We start from the raw sequence: 22,015 nt of genomic DNA on the forward strand, positions 1-22,015 counted from the left end.
TCCCTTCTATTTCTTGTAAAGTAATTTAGTAGACAGGGTCTGCAATCCTTTTTTCTGTGCTTGTGTGCTTATAGGCTTGTACTCCTCCTCTTCTCTTTGCTCCATTAGGCAATACTGATACAGGCCCGTCTATGCTGGCTTCGAGGAGTTCTACTCCTGCTAGTCCTAAGTATTGCTAGTGGTGGACCAAAATTAAGAAGGTAGTGTGAATGAGACCATACAGTAGAGGTTGAGCGGTATTTCTCCAACGTGAATGGTCCCTTTTTTTATTTTCAGCCTCATTTCCTTCATCCTGATCCTCAGTAGACTTTCTTTTGAACTTGTTAGCCTCCTGTTAAATGTTGGGGCTATCCTGTACCTTGGTTTTTTACTGTTCAAGGTAGTTTTGTGTAGTTCATTTTTTCTGAAGACGTCACTTTTGGGTTCTTGTTAAGGCAACTGGGAATTTTTTGTGCCTCACAACCCTCCATTTTAGAAGCGGTATGTTGCCAGGTGGCGTGACGAACTTGCCTGAGCCCTGAGTGGCCTTTGGTTTTGAAGGAAGCTCTGTGCTATTTTCTGATAGCATTGATGGTGGTAACAGTAAATTATCGGGGCCCATATCCTAGTCCGTTGGTGTTCCTACAAATGGTTCACCTAACCCAGAGGGTGCTGAGTACTTTACGAAGAGGTCAAATTTGCCAGATGGTTCACCTAAATGGTCCCAAACCACCTTAGATCCATCTGGGTCTATCATCACTAATCCTCTCGGGACGACATCCCATCCTGAGGGTCATTTGCTATTTTTCTTCTTTTTTTACTCACTGTCTCCTTTCTGGATTTCCCCCAAATGGTCCCAAACTACTTTGGAGCCATCCAAGCTTTTCATGTTCTGCCCCTCTGGGCTTATATCCCATTTAGATGACTTGTTCTTATTAGACTAGCCCTTAAGCTTCCCCAGGCGGTCCTATACTGTCTTAGTGTCACTTTGAGTTACTTTACCCCTATTCCAAACGTTCCAAGGTCTCCTATGCTCCTATTTACTATCACCCTTCCTAAGCCATCATTTGCTAGAGGTTAACTCTATCATGTTGACTGTAGCAAATGCAAGAAACGATCTTCATCTACCACCATGGATTCTTCCTTAGGGAATTTCAAAACTCCCTTGTTAATCTGGTCCTAGACGACATTCTTGAATCCCCAGCATGCTTTAGTACTGTGACTCCATAAGTGATGATACTTACAGTATTCCTTCCCCTCTGTTCTTCCTTCAAGGGAATCTTATGATCCACGAGTAGAGAGATGAAGTTTTCCTTGAGGAGGAAATTGAAAATTTCTTTTATTTTTGTGGTATCAAAGGTGTACTGGACTACATTTGGTCTTTTGGGTAGTTCTCCGGCCTTCCTAACCAGAGTCGAGTATGTGTAGTTACTAGTATTCTTCAATTCTTCCACCACTATGTCCAGGTCCCCAAAGCAAGTCCTAGCTGTAGTTCGTCGGCGATGATCCTCTTCCTTAAGTAATTCCTCATAACCTCACACCTTGGCTGCAAGTTTTAGAAATCTTAAAATTCCATCCCTTAGAATTTCTTTTGGAGCTCTATATCCAATCCTGCCTGTGCCAGCTTGACAAATTTAGTTTTTGGAAGCGGCATATGGCACCTGCTCCTTAGGCGTTTGAACCTCACCAAGTATTGGTTTGCTGTCTCTCAAGCCCATTATGTGAGCTTACAGAGTTTCACTATACTACTAGTTCTGCTTTATAAAATTAGATGTGGAACTTCTGCTCCATCTCCATCCAACTGATGATTGAGTTACGAGGTAGTGATGTATACTATGTGAACGCCCGTGAGCGTATTTGGAAACAACCTCAGCTTTAAGTTAGTAAAATTCTCATAATTAGCAATTTTGCCATACCGGATTGTGAATCTCTCAATGTACTCCAAGGTTGACTGTGTACCGTCTCTTGAGAACAATATGAAGTTAGGAATTTTGTACCCCTAAGGGTACGGGTTATTCCTGTCTATATAGTCTGGATAAGGCTTTGAAAAGGTGGGGCGGCCGATTGGCCTCAGCCCTGGTCTGTATATATCTTGAATGGCATCCCGTAAAGCCTCTATGTTTACCAGTTGGTTCTGAGGCTTGATTGCATGCTTTAGGATCATCGTCGTGCCCCCTGTGCCACTAGTGCTAGGATCCTATAGATAATACAAGGGGTTAATTAACGGATGAGTGTGTGCAAATACTTGGTGGTTAGGGATGTCTCTTACAAGTGTACAGGCCCGATGGCCAACACTTGTTGCCCCCTAGCGGCCCTATGTTCGAGCCTGCTTCTTGATGGGTGCTTTTTTAATGATGTGGCTATATTGTTCATGCCTTCATGCATAACCTGCATTATGATCTGTTATTATTCCTTTTTCCTGCGTTTTGATGTTTCCAGAGATATTGTAAAGGACCTTTGGTTCTCTTCCAGCTGCTTATCCATTCGGTCTTGAATACCCCACAGCACTTTTGCCACAGGTCCGTTGGATATGATCAGTGGATTGGGTTGGCCACTTCATGACTTGGAGCCAAGGTTTGTGCTACTGCTATCTATTGTGATTGGCACTACGTGCTCACGATGATTAGCTGCTCCAACATTGGGCAATAAGTATTCTGAACCTGTGTGCACAGAGATCCCTTCTAGTCCGTGAGAACCAACACCTGTTTCATTAGTCCTTTTATCTTTCCATGTCCTTGCCATCTTTGTTATATAGGTCCCACCGGGCGTGCCACAAATTGTTCGTGGTTGAACAATAAATACCAGGCATACTAGAGATGTTGGGTCTCAAATAGATAATGAAAGGGTCTCGAGTTCCCTTACCACAGTTCACTCAGATGTAAAAAGATAGTAGGCTTTGGTAGAACAAGTATGTAATTTTATTGAAGTGTTAAAAAATTACAGACTAAAAACTAAGAACTGAAAAGGGCAAGTAAATGTAAATCATGCAAGTCTTGATCAAGTGTTGACTGTTCTCTTTGTTTTTCTTCTTCCTATTTATAGTGTCTGATAGCAGAAGCCTTTTCTTTCGGACTTAGCACGTTCTACCGAAGATATAGAAATCCCATGAAACTTATGGCACGGTCTCTTTATCAGCCCGTTTCACTGAACTACTTGGGCATAGATTTCAGCATCACTTAGGATCGTGTTTTCGTGCCAACGGTCTGATATTTAAAGCTGACGGGATTTCGGCATGTTTATATGTTGTGGACTTCATTAAGCTTCGGGGCCAGCCACTTTTGTTTATATTGGGCCTGACATTTTAATTATTCAGCTCAACTAACCTCGTGACCTATTTATAGTGTCTGATAGCAGAAGCCTTTTCTTTCGGACTTAGCACGTTCTACCGAAGATATAGAAATCCCATGAAACTTATGGCACGGTCTCTTTATCAGCCCGTTTCACTGAACTACTTGGGCGTAGATTTCAGCATCACTTAGGATCGTGTTTTCGTGCCAACGGTCTGATATTTAAAGCTGACGGGATTTCGGCATGTTTATATGTTGTGGACTTCATTAAGCTTCGGGGCCAGCCACTTTTGTTTATATTGGGCCTGACATTTTAATTATTCAGCTCAACTAACCTCGTGACCTATTTGATCGATGTTTTATTTAGCCCAAATAGAAATTTTTTTTTAGAATTTTGGGCTTCATATCTGAACAAAGTAGCCAACGAAATAATAATCTAAGACTATCAAAATGTTTACCATACTTCAAAGAATAATGTGCAGGTAAAAATTGAACCACGCAAGCTCAAAATCTGTAAAAACACAAATCTGACTTTGAAATCCATATCAGATTTCTCACACTATAGATTGTTTTAACAAACATGTAATATACTGAAATTATGCTTGTAAAGAGAGGTAAAAAACCCATCAATTCATTTTCAAAAACAACCCAAAAAAAATTTTTGGTCAATATCAAAATACATGCCATACCATTTGAAGTAAAGATGAAGCTAAAATGAGTTAAGATAATTACCTGATAACAAGTTGAAATCCATGAAAGCTTTATATTAGTGTTTGGTGAGGAGAGAAAATATTAATGGAAGAGAGGAGACATCCTACTTGGAACACAATGGAAGCAAGCGCATGAACACTTGCAGGGACCGAAGCAACTTAAATGGTCGTTGGTTATAAGGTTGAAAAACACAATAACCATAATGCCTCTATCAAGTTTGAATAGGATAACTAATTTATACTACCTCCATTCCTATATATAAGAGATTTTTTAGAATATTTTTTTATCCCTAAATATAAGAGATTGTTTGTATATTTTTAATGAATGAACCATTATACTCTTATTAAATTAAAAAGAGAAAATGATAAGTACTTTTATTAATTTACTTTAAAAAATATTTTTATTTTTCCTTTACAATAATTAAGAGCAAAATTAAAATATTGTTGTACTTTTAATTGATCACTTTTAGGGATAATTACAAATTCATTACCAGCTTAATCAAAGTGCCCCATATTCATTTTGGAAGTGATAAAGATTAAAGTAAACTTAAGCTATTTACCCTAATATATGTTAAAAAAATTTTAAGTTGGGTTGGTGAATTTTCAAGAAGCATTTTTTATTAAATAATTGATTCCCAAGTGGGGTTTTATATTTTCATAATATGCGTTAACAATTTTCTCAAATTAGGTTAATGAATCCTCAAGTGGTGTCAGTGAATCCCACTTTGCAAACTATATTTTTTATCCCAATTAAGGATTATGGTCCTTAACTGAAATTTTAAAATGTTATAGTCCTTAATTGGGGTTAATATTCTTAGAGGGTTTTTAATTGTCATTTTTCTTTTAAAATATTCTTCTAATTAACTTGCCTTGATTTTGACAATATAATGATTAATGAAAGCTATAGAGATAAGGGAGATAAACTAAAAAAAATTGAAAAATGTCATGTATATTCCTAGTTTAAAGGGTACATTATATACAACAAGAAATAGACAACACAATAATAACTAATAATTACATAACAATATCAAGGATTAAGGATCATTTTTGTGCTTGAACTATATACAGAAGGTCATAAATAGCCCTAAATATAATTATGGTCAATTCTATCCTTCAACTTTAAAAATTCTCTTTATCATCACCCTATTATTTTCTTACCGTTAGTTCCCTGTTAGTGGGCTCCACATTATATTTTTAAATTTTTTTGTTACAAAATATTTGAATTGAGAGGTAAAAATAATTATTCGAATAGAAGTTGAAGGGTAAAAGTGACACTTAATCTAATAAAATATTTTAAAAATAGTATGACCTATTGATAACTAATGCACATTAAGTATTTTTTACGTCAGTGTGATAATGAAATAAATCTTTAAAGTTGAGAGACAGAATTAATCCATAGTTGAATTTGTGGTTATTTGTGACTTTTCATGAACAGTTCAAGAACAAAAATGACCCATAGCTCTTGATATTATCAAATAATTATTAATCATTATTTCAACTAATAATGATACAATAATGATAGAATATATTTGGAGATATTCTAGATAATAGTTATTAATAAGAAATGAATTGTATATATAATTGAATGGAGTACATATTTCAACTTCTAACTCTTTCATGGTCTACGGTTTGTGCACTGTCAAATGAAATAGCCTTTTGATTAACTTGCTTCACGCACCGTCTCTCATAATTATGTTTCTCCCCAATCTGATATGTGCAAGATAAACTATATATTCTTTTTGAGTATTTAATATAAGGAAAAATAAAAAAAAATTACCTTGAGTATAAGGCAAAGTTAAATTAATGTTATCTTTTCTTGTTTATTTATTAAGGTTTTAATTCTTATACAATAATATAATATGATTATTAATTGCAAAGAGGATAAAATTAGAAAGTTATACATATTCTTATATAGCTATTTGACTTTGAGACATATTTGAGCATTGTTGAGCTTAATTGGACAAAGATGTTTTCTGCATTTATAACTGCCTGAACTCAAGACTTCTTACTTAAGAAGTTATAATCCCTTCTATCAAGATCAATAGTTATCGAAAAGTTACATATTTTTAAATAATTTTAAGAGTATACTTACTATTTTTTTCACAAGTACAAAGTTATTTATGTTTACTAAAATCTATATAAAAAAAACTATATCACATGATTTAAGAAAGTTGGTTAACTATAATTATTATTATGTTTGAAAATAAAAATGTGGATTAAATTTTTTTCTGTTAATCAAAATAAACATACAATAATAGTTTTTTGTTAATGTAAATCATGAGGGGTGATTTAAAAAATATATAATAAATGCTTATTGAAATATGTGATTTTGTTTATAAAAAATACAAATCAAAAGTAATAGTTTCGAAATTCAACAATGTAAATTCCAAGAGCTAATGGTACCTCGCTTGAATTTTATTTATTAGAGAATAATGTCATAAATTTAAGACATTACAAAGAGGCATTAATTTAAAGGAGCATGACATTTAAACTATAGAAGATAGATGAAAAATTAATAATAGATAGATATCCAAAAAAATTTTCTAAAAAATGAGTTCCAAATATCAATTTAAACAATTGCAAAGTAAAAGTTACATTTAAAATTTAAATATATGATATGAAAAAAAGCCTTTTTATCTAAATCAAGTAATTGCAACTCATTTTTCTTAAAATATATATATATATATATATATACACATACATATCAAGATTCTAGCTGTTATTTTAATATCATAAGACGTGATTGCTATCGTGGCTTAATTTAATTGGGCGGACAGTGACATTCACAAACATGACTCACACGCAGAGCACATCTTTCTCGACCGATCCCACAAACAGCTCAAACACTTCGAATCCCACAATCTGAAGTGTAGTTACAGACAGCACCTACCATTGCTTCTTTCACATTCACATTCATCACCACTACTCTTGCTGCTTCTGATCTCAATTCTTCATCAATATATCAAAATTAACATAGACCATCATGTATATCATCAACAAGAAAAAAGAAATCATGGTTTTGCCCTTAATTATATAATTTCATTCAGTTTTTTGCCATCATAAATATTGTAAACTAGTTGGCCAAAAAAAAAAAAGGAAAGAATTACATACAGGTTTCACTTTAGAGTAATTAATTCTCTTATGTGAGATTTTAATGTAATTCTTCAAAAAATAAAAGAATGCTGTAAACTTAATATTGCATGAAAATTATACATGTAACAATTATTTTCAAAAGATTGAGTTAATGATAGTTAAATGATTAGATCCCTAATAAAATTTTATAGAAAATGAACTGTATATATCAATTGAAACATTTATAAATAAAAATTCTTGTCGCAATTTAATAGTTATATTTTAATTAAAACTTCTGGATTTGTAATTATTTAAATTTTTTTATTTTCAACTTATTTTTTTAAAAAATTTATTAGGAACTTAACTGTCATTAATTCAATATTTTGGACCTAATTATCATACTGTCTTAACATTTGGTAAATATAAACTGATATTAAGATTCATCTTTCATGAAATAAAATAAAGATCAAAATACGCAAACATATATACACGCACTCATAGGATCTCTTTATGTGAAGAAAAAGCATGCATAGAGTCCAACAATTGTTAGCTAGGTCTATTGAAAAGGGCTAATACACTACAATAGGATAAACTGAGACTCAAATCTTCATTAAAAGATGTGTTAGTGTTCCATCATGTCTAGAACAGAATTACCTTAGTAAAAAGATACATACATGTGATGCTATCAGCAAGTTATTATCTCATGCTATCAGCAACAGGAAAACAAAGCAAGAAATTAAAGTGATGGTTGAAGCTTTCGCCATTGAAATTGATGAGCTTCTCAGATACGGACTGAGGATTTGAAAGAGTTGTGTGCGGAAATATTTTGAATTGTTGATGGAGAAGATGACTAGCAAGGGCTTAATTTATGGCACAGCGAACGCAATGTTATCAATTATTTTTTATTGGTTGATATTTATGACAATAAGAATTTAATTATTTTTAGTAGTTATGATTATACTTATATGGCTATTAATGACTGTATCCCGTCCATAACAGGAAGAACATACATGGTAGTTTACAAATTTAACATATTTTCCTAAAACAAAAATAATAATAAGGAACGTCGAATACTTTTTTTTCAAAATGAATATGGGGCGGTTTGATTTTATTTTAAAACTAGATTTTGCATATAATTACTAACAATTATGGTAAATAGCTTAAATTTACTTTAATCTTTATCACTTTACACCAATCTGAGTTAACTAATATATATTTATTCTTTTTTGGTGAATAATGTATTATTATTTTATTATTATAGATTAGTAATTAGTTCACCCATAATTTTCAAAGTTGTTTGATTTGTTTTTCTTATGTTTAATGTCTTTGCTAATGAACCTCTTTATTATACAAAAACGGACTTTTAATGCTGAAAATCTGATTAAAATCTTTAAAATTCTTTCAATCCTTAATTTCGTTGTTATCACTAATACGAACATAAAGCTTGGTTTTAAAAAATTAAGCTGTAAGTAAAATTTAAAGAAAATTCTTTTTAAATTAAGTTAATTATGTAATAGATCAAATCAATTTGTTTTTTAATGCATATAAAGCAAATTTCACTACAAAAAAGGTTCATGAAAAACCACTCATATAAGATTTTAAAGAAATTGAAATTGAATTGTAGTAAATTTGTAATCACGGCAGTAGTGGGGATCAATCGTAGTTGTTTCCATATCAAATTACTTAATTTATGTTTAACAAATTTAAATGACGATTCTAAACGAAAACTCTAATTCAAAAGTAGGTCAATTTTTATATAATAATTTAATTTGATTGATTTTAGCTATTTTTATTACACTGATATTGGACAATATTTTATGCTAAATTATGGTCCAAACTTGTAAGTTGAGCAATCTACGCCTAATAAAATTTGACATCTAAAGCTGGACTTTAAAAATGTAATTAATATATGGAAATATTGACTATATTGTTAAATTTATATTTAAAGCCCAATAAATACTCTTTCAAATTGTTAGTGTGGACAAAAAAACATTAGAATAAACAAGGGAATATAATGAAAATCTTTTAGGAAAAATTTCTCCATAGGTCTTTATAGTTTTCCTTAATTTTAAATTAAGTTATTATTATTTATTTTATTTTAATCTAGCCCTTATATTTTAATCCTGTTAGATTTATTGATCTCTTAATGTTAAAATTCTTAAAAGTTTTCTTTAAAATTTTGAAATTAAGAACATTTATATTTTTTAAAATATTATATACCTTTTGAATTACCTATGTAATTTTTGTAACTCAAAATTCATATAAATAGGCTGTGTCTTCTAAATAATTTTTATACATATATAATTTTAATAAAAAATTAAATCAAGTTTTATAGAAATCTGAAAGTGCTTTTTTTTTTTAAATTTATATCATTTATTAAAAATTTAAACTTCAAAGCTGGTCAATTTATATTTAACCAATTTAAATGACGATTTTATATTTTAAACGATAACTCTAATTCAAAAGTTGGTCAATTTTTAGATAATAATTTAATTTGATTGATTTAATACTATTTTTACGATACTTATATTGGACAATATTTATTGCTCAATTATGGTCCAAACATGTAAGTTGAAAATCTACACCAAATAAAATTTGACATCTAAAACTGGACTTAAAAATGTAATTAATATAGAGAAATATTGACTATATTGTTAAATTTATATTTAAAGCCTAATAAATACTCTTTCAAATTGTTAGAGTGTGGACAAAAATAAACAAATTTTTAGAATAAATAAGGGAATATAATGAAAAACCTTTAGGAAAAATTTCTCTGCAGGTCTTCATAGTTTCTCTTAATTTTGAATTTAAGTTATTGTTGTTTATTTATTTCAATCGGACCTTTATAATTTAACACTATTAGATTTATTGATCCCTTAATGTTAAATGAAGGAGGGAAAGGGCGTGGGACCCATATTTTTTTAAAAAAAAAACACACACACACATCCCTCTTTTCTTTTCATTTTCCATTCCCTTTTCATTTCCTTCCGTGTGCGAGTAGAGAGAGTGAGGGTAAGGAGTCACGAGCGATAGGAGAGCTAATTTAAAAAGCAAGGCTTCCTAATAAGATATTATGGATGTAATTTTAATCTTTTTAAGACTATTAAGTGTTCTAAAAAAATTTCTTAGTGATCAACCCTCTTTGTTTTCTGATTTGGTGATAGTAAAAAATCTAAGATTTGGAAGAAGGATGAATTTATGATGAATAAATGTGAATGTTAAGGTTGTTAGTAATATAATAAATGTTCTAGAGTATTAATTTGTTAATGAAATTTGAATTTGAGGTTTATGAATTAAACTCTAAACTCTTATAAGTAGATTTTTGTTAAATATGAAAATATATATAGTAATTTATTGAGGTTTAGATAATTATTTGAGATAAGAAACATATTATTATGGCTATAAAATAATGATTCTAGACTTGAGACTAAATTTATAATTTTTAAATATTTTTATGTACGAATTTATGAAATAAAAAGGAAAATTTGATAATAAAAAATGATTTAGAGAATGATTTTAGCTTATTATTTATTGATTATTCAAAGAGTGTTTATTGATTACTAAAAGAGGAGTTAGAAATTTTTCTTGAGTGTACTGACTCTAAATTTGTATTAATAATGGGATTAGGAAGCATGTTATACTCTCTAATTCTACTATTAGAGTTATTTTATTGGTTTTGATAATTGAAACTAATATTTATAAATAATATATTATGTGTAAATTTTGTTGTTGGTGAAGTTTGTGGTGAAAGATAAATTGTAAGGAATAATTTAGTAAAAAAGCTATGAGGTAACCATGTTTTAATTTGTCATTAGTATTGATTTATATTAATTGTATGATTATTGATAAAGTTGTGAATTGTTATCGTGAAATTATTTTGTTATATTTATGAAGGAATTGTGAAATTGTAAATATATATTTTGAAGTATTTTTGCCAAGTAGGATGTCCTGTTGCAATATTATTGAAAATGAGAAAATTGTAAAGATTGTAATGTTGTATAATTATACAATATTGATATGTAATTGTTTAATTATTATAAGGTGTTGGGAGACTTATTGTTATTGTATTTTTGTGTCATGTAGTATGCCCCTATTCGAGACTTAATAGGTGGTTTGTAAGGACTCGGGTTAATTTACCTTTGACCGGGTAATTTAGCACCAAATGAGAGTTACAGCTAGAGATTAATGGAGAGAGGTATAAATGTGTTTGTCATATAATATAATATCTTTTGTATACTTGTTGGAATTATATTATTGTTGTTTTTTCACTTAACAAGCATATATTTAAATGTTTGTATACATGATCATAAATTGGCATTGGTCATTGAAAAGTGTATAATTGGAAAATTCTGAATGAATAAGAAGAAAATAAATAAATGATTTCCCATTATATTTTTATGATTAACACATGTACTTTTAAATAACTGAAATGATATTTTAAATATTCATAGGTTTAAATTAAAATTTTATATAAAATTAAAAAACTAAATATATATGCTTTTCTTGCAAATAAATAATAATCAAATGTACTTTTTTTTAAAAAAATTGACCTTGAAATTAAGAAATGTGTACTAGGATCATAAATCATAACAAAAAAGAAAAATTAGCCCAAAAAATGAGCAATGGTTCAGACATTAACTTTTTTTAAGGGTTTCGTGTTGTAAAATATTTACCACTTTGTCATATTTTTATACATACTAGATGGACCTAAAAAAAAAAACTCATCGGGACACAATATTTAAAAAAAAATTAATCAAGTTGGTAAAAATTTAGCTTATAATGTATAAGGCTGAGTTGAAATTTTACTGTTCATGTAAGGCTCTTATTGATAGATAATGTGTAAATATTTTTGAAAGTGTTATTTGAACATGAGATACAACTTATATCAACATCTTCTTTTAAAAAAAAAACAAAAAAGAAAGAATCTTCTTTAAAAAAGAAAGAAGGGGGAATTAAAATTAAGATGGATGAACAAAATAGGGAGTACAACTACAAACAATCCAACCAGACACCTAACACCCTTAATTGTGTTTATCCTTTTTCAAATATTTCCTCTTACTACTTTGGTCCTTCCTTCCCAATTAATTCCGTTCCTTTTGTCACCACAAATTCACAAGTACGTACAGATTTGGTGTTTTACTACCTACATGCTTGTTTTTCAGTGGATTTAGAAACGAGGCTCTCCATTATCGATCGCTTGTATCAAAACGAGCCTCCCTATTAAAGTCTCCCCATCAACAGCTAATCTGATCTAATCAATTAACAACAACACATTACATACTTTGAGCCATGAAAGATATTATGATATTAGAAATAAATTAAAGCATGTCACTTTAATTCGAGAGATCGAGCTAGCTAGATGTGTTGTTGCACAGATGATAGTGTGGATAGATTGTGTTTCTGCCAGAAGATCAAGTAAATCTAGTCATCGGATCGAACCAGTTTAAAATAAAATATAAAAATTTTTAATTTATTTTGTCAAATTTTATCATATATTTTTTGAGAAATAAAAAAATATCAATTTACTTCAATCAGACCTTTTAAAAAACGGTATCTTTGAGCAAATTCAAGTCTTTTCCAAATATAAAATATGGTGGTCATTTCTCTCTCCTACTTTTCACCATCCATATATTAACGGATCCAAATCCTCTCAACGGTATCTCCCTCAGCATCCCAAATCTCATCCCTTCAATAAATATTCAATGTCTCATATTTTACCACATCATCTCATATAAAAATTAATGTGTTGAACAAATTAATTCTTGCCATATACATGCATGCAAACTCATTTAACTCTAAACTACTTTCTAGAGAGGCCATGAGTTGCATGAGTTACCTGGCCAAATTGGCCTAGGATTTTCAAGATAAGTGGACGCATATCACTGAAGTACTTAAAGGATGTAATCCTCTCACTTTGATAGATAAAAGAGGGTCTGTCCCACGGTGGTTAATTTCTTATCATACTAGTCTTTTCTAGCTTTAGCTAGCCTTCCCCAAAAAAGATAAAAAAAAAACAAAAAAAATTTAAATTCATTCACACCACACAAAATTTCCAAAGCCACGACCTCATTTAATTTTTCTCACATAGCATTGTAGTTGAAAAAACATGCAAGAGAGAAATTTATAGGATAACTCTACAATTGCTTATAATAATTAATTCATTAAAATAACTTTCAACATCTGGTGCTTTCCAAAAAAAAACTTTCTAGATGCAATAATAATTAATAATTATTATTAATATACTCCCTTTGATAAAAAAAAATATATGACATTTTTAATCAAATCTCACCCTCAAATAAAATAATCACTTGTCTTCAAACTAACCCTATATTTTTATATTTATTTTTATTTAATAGAATGCTTCAATCTAAAATAAATATAAATTGATTTATTCAATAGAAGCACTTTTTGGGAAAAAAAAAGATAATGACTACACCTTAAAATACTATAAATGCCTTATATTTTTTAACATCCAACCCCTTAAAAAATGTCTTATATTTTTAATGGAGGGAGTAATTATGATGTTAATTAATTAATAACTATTATATTAAAAATAATTAATAATTATATTTATTATAATTATAATAGCATCGGACACATTAAAAGGACAAGCAGCAGTGACCTTTAATTTGAAAAAGAAAATTCCAAGAATAAGGAAGAGTTGGAATGAGAAGAAGAATCCCTTATTGTTAAATTATTTACACTAATTGGAAAATTCCAAGTAAATAGAAGAAGAAGATAAACAAATGATTTCCCATTATATTTTGACATATAGGCATGGAGTTTCATGAAAAGTGGTAATTTGCTTAGCCCTCACTCCCTCTCACATACGTTTATTGCTTTCCTCACGAATATGGGGATGATTAACACATGTACTTATAAATAACTGAAATGATATTTTAAATATTTAAAGGTTCACATTAAAATTTTATATAAATTTAAAAAATTAAATATATATACTTTTCTTGAAAATAAATAATAATCAAATGTACTTTTAAAAAAATTGACCTTGAAATTAAGAAATTTGTACTACGATCATAAAGCATACCAATGAAAGAAAAATTAGCCCAAAACATGGACAATGGTTCAAACACCAACTTTTTTTAAAGGTTTCATCTGGTAAAATATTTACCACTTTATCATATTTTTATACGTACTAGATGGACCTAAAAGAAAAAAAAAACTCATCAGGACACAACGTTTAAAAAAAAATTGATCAAGGTTGTAAAAATTTAGCTCATAATGTATAAGATTGTGAGTTCAAATTTTATTACTCATGTAAGGCTCTTATTGATAGATAATGTGTAAATATTTTTGAAAGTGTTATTTGAACATGAGATACAACTTACATCAACATCTTCATTTTTTATTAAGAAAAAAACAAAGAATCTTTTCTAAAAAAGAAAGAAACAGAGAAAGAAGGGGGAATTAAGATTAAGATGGATGAATAAAAGAGGGAATACAACCTAACAACGTTGACTGTGTTTGCCCTTGTCCAAATATTTTCTCTCACTATCTCAATTAATTCAGTTCCTTTAGTTTTATTTTTTAATATAATAGTGGTATGCCAATTAATTCAGTCCTTCCTTCCCAATTAATTATGTTCCTTCAGTCTCTTTTGTCCTCTCCTCCTTTTTTCCTTCTAATTAACTCTAATTAATTTTAATATTCATCTTACTAACCTAAATAAAAAAAATATTCTTCTTTTCTCCTTTTCCGTATTCTAATTATTTTTATATTTTTCTTTTCAATTACCACCTCCTTTTGTCCTCTAATTAATTCCAATTAATTCCATTATTCTTCTTATTAACCTAAATAAGAAGAATATTCTCCTTTTCACCTTTTCCGTATTTCAATTAATTCCATATTCTTCTTCCCAATTACCATCTCACTTTGTCCTTAGATTAATTCCAATTAATTTCAATATTCTTTTTATTAACCTAAATAAGAAGAATGTTCTTCTTTTCTCAATTACCACTTACTTTTGTCCTCTCTTTTTCTCTCTTTCTAGTGCCTTCTTCAAAACTATATTACCTTTCATCTTATGCTTTTTCACTTTAATTACTATTTCTTTTTTCTTCTATTGCCTAGACCATGGCTTATAAATAAGAATCCAGCGTGTTTAACTATGACCTATTTTTTATCCCCAAAACTACGTATATAATATAAAATTATTTTACATATGCCTTGCAAACTTAATTTGCCAATGTGTCGTTCAACTCTAAACTACGTTATATGTCCCCCAAAATTAAATAAAAAAAATGCTTGTACATATGGCACGGAAACTTAATTTGCCTTGCTATTATTTAATATGGTTACAACTTCGATAATTTCTTAAATTGAATTATATGTGTTAGATACTCAGGAAGGTGTCCTCCTATTGACACGAGTTTCACTACAAAAAAAAAAAAAGAAGAAGAAGTTTTTGGTGGCAAATCTCCTGTGACAAGATCTTTGTACGAGAAAATAGACAACAACATAAATGGAAAGCAAATAATAGAGAAATATAAAGATATTAAAGTTAAGAACTCATCATTATGCCTTCAACTTCTATAAATGATCGAGGTCCACATATATGTTTTGTTACGTGCTTTTCTCTATTTGTTTTATTCCTCACAATTATTTTCTATAATAAAATTGGAAAGAGATTAATATTATATTTTAATTATGAAAAATATAACTTTAATAGTAGTATACCTTGAACTCATTAAAACCAAAATGTTATACAAGCCAAGCCTACTCACTAGAAGAAATAGAAAAAAATAGCTTATCTAACCTCTCCTTGTTAGTAACATACTTTTGATAATAATATCTATGCAATTTGCTTTTTGCAATCCCTAGCTTTTTTTTTTTCATTAGAACCAAAATGTTGTTCAAGCCAAGCCTACTTGCTAGGAGAAATAAGAGGTAGCCTATTCAGCCTTTCTTTGTCAGTAGCATACTTTGATAATAATATCTATGCAATTTGCTTTTTCAATCCCTATCTTATTTTTTCATTATCTCAAATATTTTGGATTCAAATTGCTTTTTCTTTGTTTCATCCTCTAGCTGATATTTTTCCTAAAACAAAAATATGTGGCACCTACAATGTAATAACCCATAAACTTCTATGAAAATTAAAATAAATAAATAAATTAAAAAATTAAAAAATTAAAAAATTAAATCAATTATATAATTGTGTGTATTAATTATAGTTATATAATTTTGGGATAATTATGACAGAAGGAGTGTTGGTGTAGTAGAAGAGTGCAAGCAACTCAACCATTAGGTCTTAAATTCAAATCTGGTTGAGACCAAAAGGGGGATTTTATTTTGTTTTTGCTTTCTAAAATTACCAAATTGCCCCTCTTTGATCTAATAAAGCTTTTCATCCTCTTCTTCGATGGTTCCAGATCTATCAAGAGAGAGAGAAGTGCTCTGCCTCATGCTTCATTCCTTCACTCTTCCTTTGTGTCTCCAATCCCTTTCTTTCCATTTTCAACCATAGCCGACGTGAGGTTTTACCGTCAATCTGTCACAGCTGGTTGGAGTTGGAGCTCATTTTTTACTGCTGAAAGTTGACCAAAATCTCTTCCTTCTCCCTTGTTCAAGCTCAATGTTTCGCTGGGTTGAGGTATAGATTATGGGATCATTTTGCTTGTGTTACTGTTGAGTTTTTTTCTGTTATGTTCTTGGTTATGATGCTTCTTCTCTCTACTCAATTCCAGTTGTTGCTCTATTCTCGTAAACTACGTTCACGTGTTGCTAATAAGTGGAAGAATTCAGGTCATCAAAATTGGTAGTGCTGGTCATGAGCTAAAACTGACGCTGATTCTATTCTTTTTCCTTTCTTTCGAGTAGTGCTATGTCTTTCCTTTTTTTTTTTTTCCTTGCTCAGCTGGAGATCTCATCTTCTCTCCCTACTCGGTTGGAAGTCTCTTGATCTCTCCCTCTTTCATTGTTATTGCTGATTAAGTTGAGGATTTTGAGCTTTCGTCCTTTGTTGACTGTGTGAGAGACAGTATGAGTTGATGGCTAAACTTATAGAGTTCTTTGATAGAATTTTGTTGCTGTCCATACGTTGTAAGAAGATTCAAATTTGAGCTAATTTGACTTAAGGCTTGGTAGTGATATACATCTAGGCTATAATTTTGGAGTTAAATTAATTTTGTTCGAAATGGTTGATGTAAAGAATTTATTGGGGTGAAATTGGTAGAGAATAGCTTAGATATACAACTTGAATATTGGTGCCTATGAGTTGTTTGTTGAAAGCCTTGTAAGAGAAAATTGAACTTGAATTTTAAATATTTATAGAAATTATTAATTCAAGAATTAACCTATAGGTTTGTAAAGGAATTTGGTTATGAGATTGCATGTAGCTATTGGAGTACTTGGAACTTGTTTGGTTATTGGTAAATTGTTGAATGTTTTAAATTGAAAAGGAAGAAGTAATGCACCTAAGGTATGTGGTGTAGGAATTGAAAGAAAATTTTGTTCCCAGAAAATGGATTAGTATGATTAAAACAAATTGGAGGAACTAGTAATATGAATTATAATTACTTAGACCAACTCTAAAGCCTGAATTTTAGTTTTGAAATTCTAAATGAGATGGTTGGTCAAGATTGTGCAATAAATTCAAAATTTATCAAAATTGCATTTACTTATATCCTTATAGGGTGTGTGGAAAAATAGGACCTCAACAAGAATTAAAGGAAAAATATCTTTAGGAATTTGAAACTCTGACTTGTAAGTAAATAGCATCCCCTTTAATTTATTTTTATTTTTAGTAGACTTTTATTGAAATATTTTTCTCTTATGAAATTACATTAGTTTTGGACATTATGGAATATTGATGATGGATAATTATATCATGATATGTGCATTTATTTCCTCAAGAAAATATATTTCAAAGATTTATGAAATTATTTTGTTTATTAAATTTTAGAAATTCTTGGTTATTCAAGTAATGCAAGCTTGTACATTATTTATGAAATATTATTTTTGACAAGCACCAAATTGAAATTTGAAACGATTCATGCGAGTTGGGTATTTTAAAATGTAAATTGTATTTTAGAAGTAAATATTTTTCTCACATGTTTGAAGTGTGATTTTTAAGAGAACTCTAAACAGAACACTGCTACTAATGGCAGTTCCATAAGCCTGTAGCGCATTGTGATTAAAAACTAGCTAGTTTGTCTTGTGAGCTTTGTTCTTACATTTGATATTTGTAGACTTTTTACTCACGTTTAGTTACTTACCCTCGTGGACTGTGTGTTCACATTTTTTTGTGGCCATGAGCCATATTTGGTTACTTACTCTTGTGGACTGTGTGTTCACATTTGTCTTCATAACATAAGCCGTATTTAGTTATTTATCTTTGTGGACTGTGTGTCTATATTTGTTACCTGTTCTATTGAGTTCTCAAGATTCTAGATTTTTGCTAATATGTGTTTTTGAAATTTCAAGGGTTTTGGTTAATAAATATATCACTTTGATTTATGTGTGAATCAACTGTTTTCTTTAAGTATGATACAATAATTTCCTTCTAGTTCACTCTCATTTTACAATTATGGTTATGATCTACAAACCTATAAATTTATTATGTTGAATTATTATCTTTTTAATTAGTTTATACCATTATTTGAGTTTCTTAATTTAAATTTCTTTTTAAAATTCTACTTTGAAAATGCTATTCACTGAAAAATTTATTTTAGTCTTAAATTTGTTAGCTGATGCTGATTCCACTACTGACTTCTAAAGGGTCATATAGCTACATTGGGTGAAAATTTTATTTGGTATTGTTATTTTTTTATGTAAATATTTAATTTGTATGTATTTTTAATTTAAAAGAAATATAATATTCCATCAAAAATATAATATTTTTATTTTATATACTTACACTAATTTATACTTTATTTCAATATGTGTGTGTGTAGTTTTATATGACATATTGACATTTTGAAAATATTATTATACTTATTGAACACAAATAGTTGGACACAAAAGAGAGATGGTCATACGCAATTTAAAAGCCTAGATTGAGTTTTTTTTTTTTCATTTGTTTGACTAAGTGGCATTAATTGTGCTAACCCTAACGTATAATATGAGTGTTAGTTTCATTTAACTTATGAATAGTTCAACATAACTTATTTTACATTTCAACTAACATGATTTGATTTGACTTATGTTCTACTAGTATTGCAAGCATTGAAATGGATCAAGAGGAGGAGCAAGCAATGAAAAGTTTGTGCAGATATTAGTCTACTAAAGTCTTAAGATATCAATTATGAGGTAGATTTGCTAGAGAAAAATTTTCTAGTGGTGAGAGAGACAATTGCAACTTGCAAGGTCAGTTCTAATGCTTTGTTTATTTGGAGAGAACATGTGATAGGAAAGAAAATATGAGGGCAAAATTGGGGAAAAAACAATTTTTTTTCTTGTTTGGATGAGGAAGGGAAAATAGGGAAGAAAATAGAAAGTAGAACCCACCACATTTTCTCCCCAAGTTTTCTCTTTATATATGGAGAGATTTTGGGAATAAATTTGTTATTCCATGTGTGCCCTTATCTCTTCTATTGTTTTTTTCCCTATCTTTACACTTTGTAAATCTCTCTTTGATGCAAAACCTCTCTCTCTCCCCCCTCCCCCGTACCCTTCTGTTTCTTCTTCGCCAAAAGCTACAATGTTCCACTATATTGTATAGATGATTTATATTTAATTTTAATAAAGTATCACCTTTTAATATATTTTTACTAAATTATTTGGTTTTAAAATATAATAATACAATAATATATTTTTTAATAAACAAATTGATTTTAATTTTTTTGATTAAGTTAATTTTAATATAATTTTTCCTTTTAATTTGTTTTTATGAAAATAATTATATGAAACATGGCATATTTTGATGTAAGAGTATTATAATGTAACATCCAAAAACTTTAAATTTGGAAAAATTAATTAATTAAGGGATAAATTAGTTAAAAATATGATTAATTTATTTAATTATATTTTTTGGTGGCTAATTGGATTTTTAGGTCATATTTGGCTCTAAATTGAGTTAGGATGAAAGTCAAATCAAGTCGAGAGGCATCGAGGGGAACAAAATCTACTTGTTGCTTACTGCATTGTGAGCCGTAGCTTGTGTGACTTGCGCTGCAGCGCATGGCATAACAGGTAACTTAAAATTTTGTAAATCATCAGAAATTGATAGTTTTTGAGGTGGAAAACCTAGAACACGAAGGGGACAACTTTGGGCACTACTAGGGCATTAATTTGGGAGGATTTTAAAAATAAATTGAGCCTTCAAACTCTTAAGTAAGTTTCCTACCCTTCTTTTCTACCTTTTCATCTCATTTTCTATGGGATTTGGAAGAATGAGAATTTAGTCTGATTGGATTAAGCCATGAATCTATGTTTTGAAGGTTTTTGTTGAATCTAAAGGTTTGATTTAGGTTTATTAATCTTGGATATATGGTAATATGAAGCTACTCTATTGTTTGGTTAAAGTTGGATCAAGCCCTAATTTGATCATGGGATTTTGAAGTGTGATAAGTTGAAATATTGAGTTTTATATTGTGATAGAGTTAGAAGGAGAACTGAAGGAATTGTATGAACAAATTTTAATCTTAACAAGCCTCTTTGTTGAGAATATAAGTGAGAAGTGGGAGAATTGAGAGGTTATTGGTAGCTAATAGTGCTTGTATTAATTAAAAATTAACATATAGTACTCGTTGTTGTAGATTGTGGTGTGGAAAGACTTACCTTGACACAAGAAGAAATTTAGTACCATGGGTAACCCTTTTAGTAACAAAAGGGTTGAGGTAACTAGATAATTTGCATTATTTATTACCTTGTATAAGTTATTCTCAAATTACTTTTCTATGATTTGTTGAGTATATATGTATAAATTCTTTAAAGGTTAACTATTTTAGAAAATGAGTGAAGTATTGGTTTGTGAAATTCTATATTTTTGAAGTAAATGGTAAGATTTGTTATATTTGTTTGGAAAGTTATTTATTCATGGTCAAGTAGAGATATGTAGTGAAGTATCGCATATTAGAGGGTGGGAGGTCACCTAGTAGAGTTAGTGAAGATTAAGTTCATATGGCACTGTTGGCACCTTGGGATGTTAGGTACAGCATTTACTTTCCTTAGTGCCCAAAAATAGGTGCAGTGTTGGAGACTTACTCTACTTAGTACCTAAAAGGGTTTGGAGTTGGAGAATATGCTTCTTAGCATCTATAAGATGCAGTGTTAGAGTAACAACATCTCAATTACTTGTAATAGGGGGAACCAGTAGTCTAAAAGTAGTTTAGGACACCTTGGTCAGGTAGCCCTGCCATGAATGGTGAGCTTGGGTACCACACATGTATTTAGTTCTGTGAAATAGCCTACTGGTTTGGTTGGGAGTATTGGAGGACCAGATGGTTAGGGATCATGCATGTTACTTGTGGTAATTTTATATGTTATGCTTATTTTACATGATTTAAGGCTTGTCTATAACTTGGCATGTTAATCAATAAATTAGATTATCTTAGTTACTGAGATTTTTATCTCACCCCGTGGTTATCATTTTACAGGTTCTACTACTAAGACTGAGCGAGGGAAGGAATCGGGCAAGGATTAGTAGATTTGTTACATCGAATAGTAATGCCCGATTTTAGTTTGAGTGGTGTACATAAACTTGTTATATGATATTGTATGTTGCCAACTAGAAATGCATATCATTTTGATTTGGTTGTACTTGTTCCATACTATGTTGTTTTGTATTTTAGCCCAATATTATATATGATGTGAATATGTGGCAATTTTTATGGTGATGGGCTAAAATACTAATACAAGTGCAAGAAATATTTTATCTATATGGTGACAATGTATATGTAATGTATTATGTGGCAATAGAAGCCAAATATTGCATGTAGTATTGATTGTGTGTTTTAGCCATATTGGGCAAAATGGCCATTGAGTGGCCAAATTTTATGTTTGGTA

General features: G+C 29.9%; 1 long non-coding RNA gene across 1 annotated transcript; it reads left to right on the plus strand.

Moving 5' to 3' along the window:
* The first annotated feature begins 19,258 nt into the window (after positions 1-19,258).
* LOC129317689 (uncharacterized) lies at positions 19,259-21,874 on the plus strand. The gene is made up of 4 exons (XR_008595022.1): positions 19,259-19,375; positions 20,062-20,200; positions 20,767-20,847; positions 21,607-21,874. It is a non-coding gene; the product is annotated as an uncharacterized LOC129317689 (long non-coding RNA).
* Positions 21,875-22,015: the final 141 nt, after the last annotated feature.

This window comes from Prosopis cineraria, unplaced genomic scaffold, assembly GCF_029017545.1.
Source record: "Prosopis cineraria cultivar Desert tree isolate PC_DT_omini unplaced genomic scaffold, ASM2901754v1 PC8, whole genome shotgun sequence".
Classification (NCBI taxonomy): domain Eukaryota; kingdom Viridiplantae; phylum Streptophyta; class Magnoliopsida; order Fabales; family Fabaceae; genus Prosopis; species Prosopis cineraria.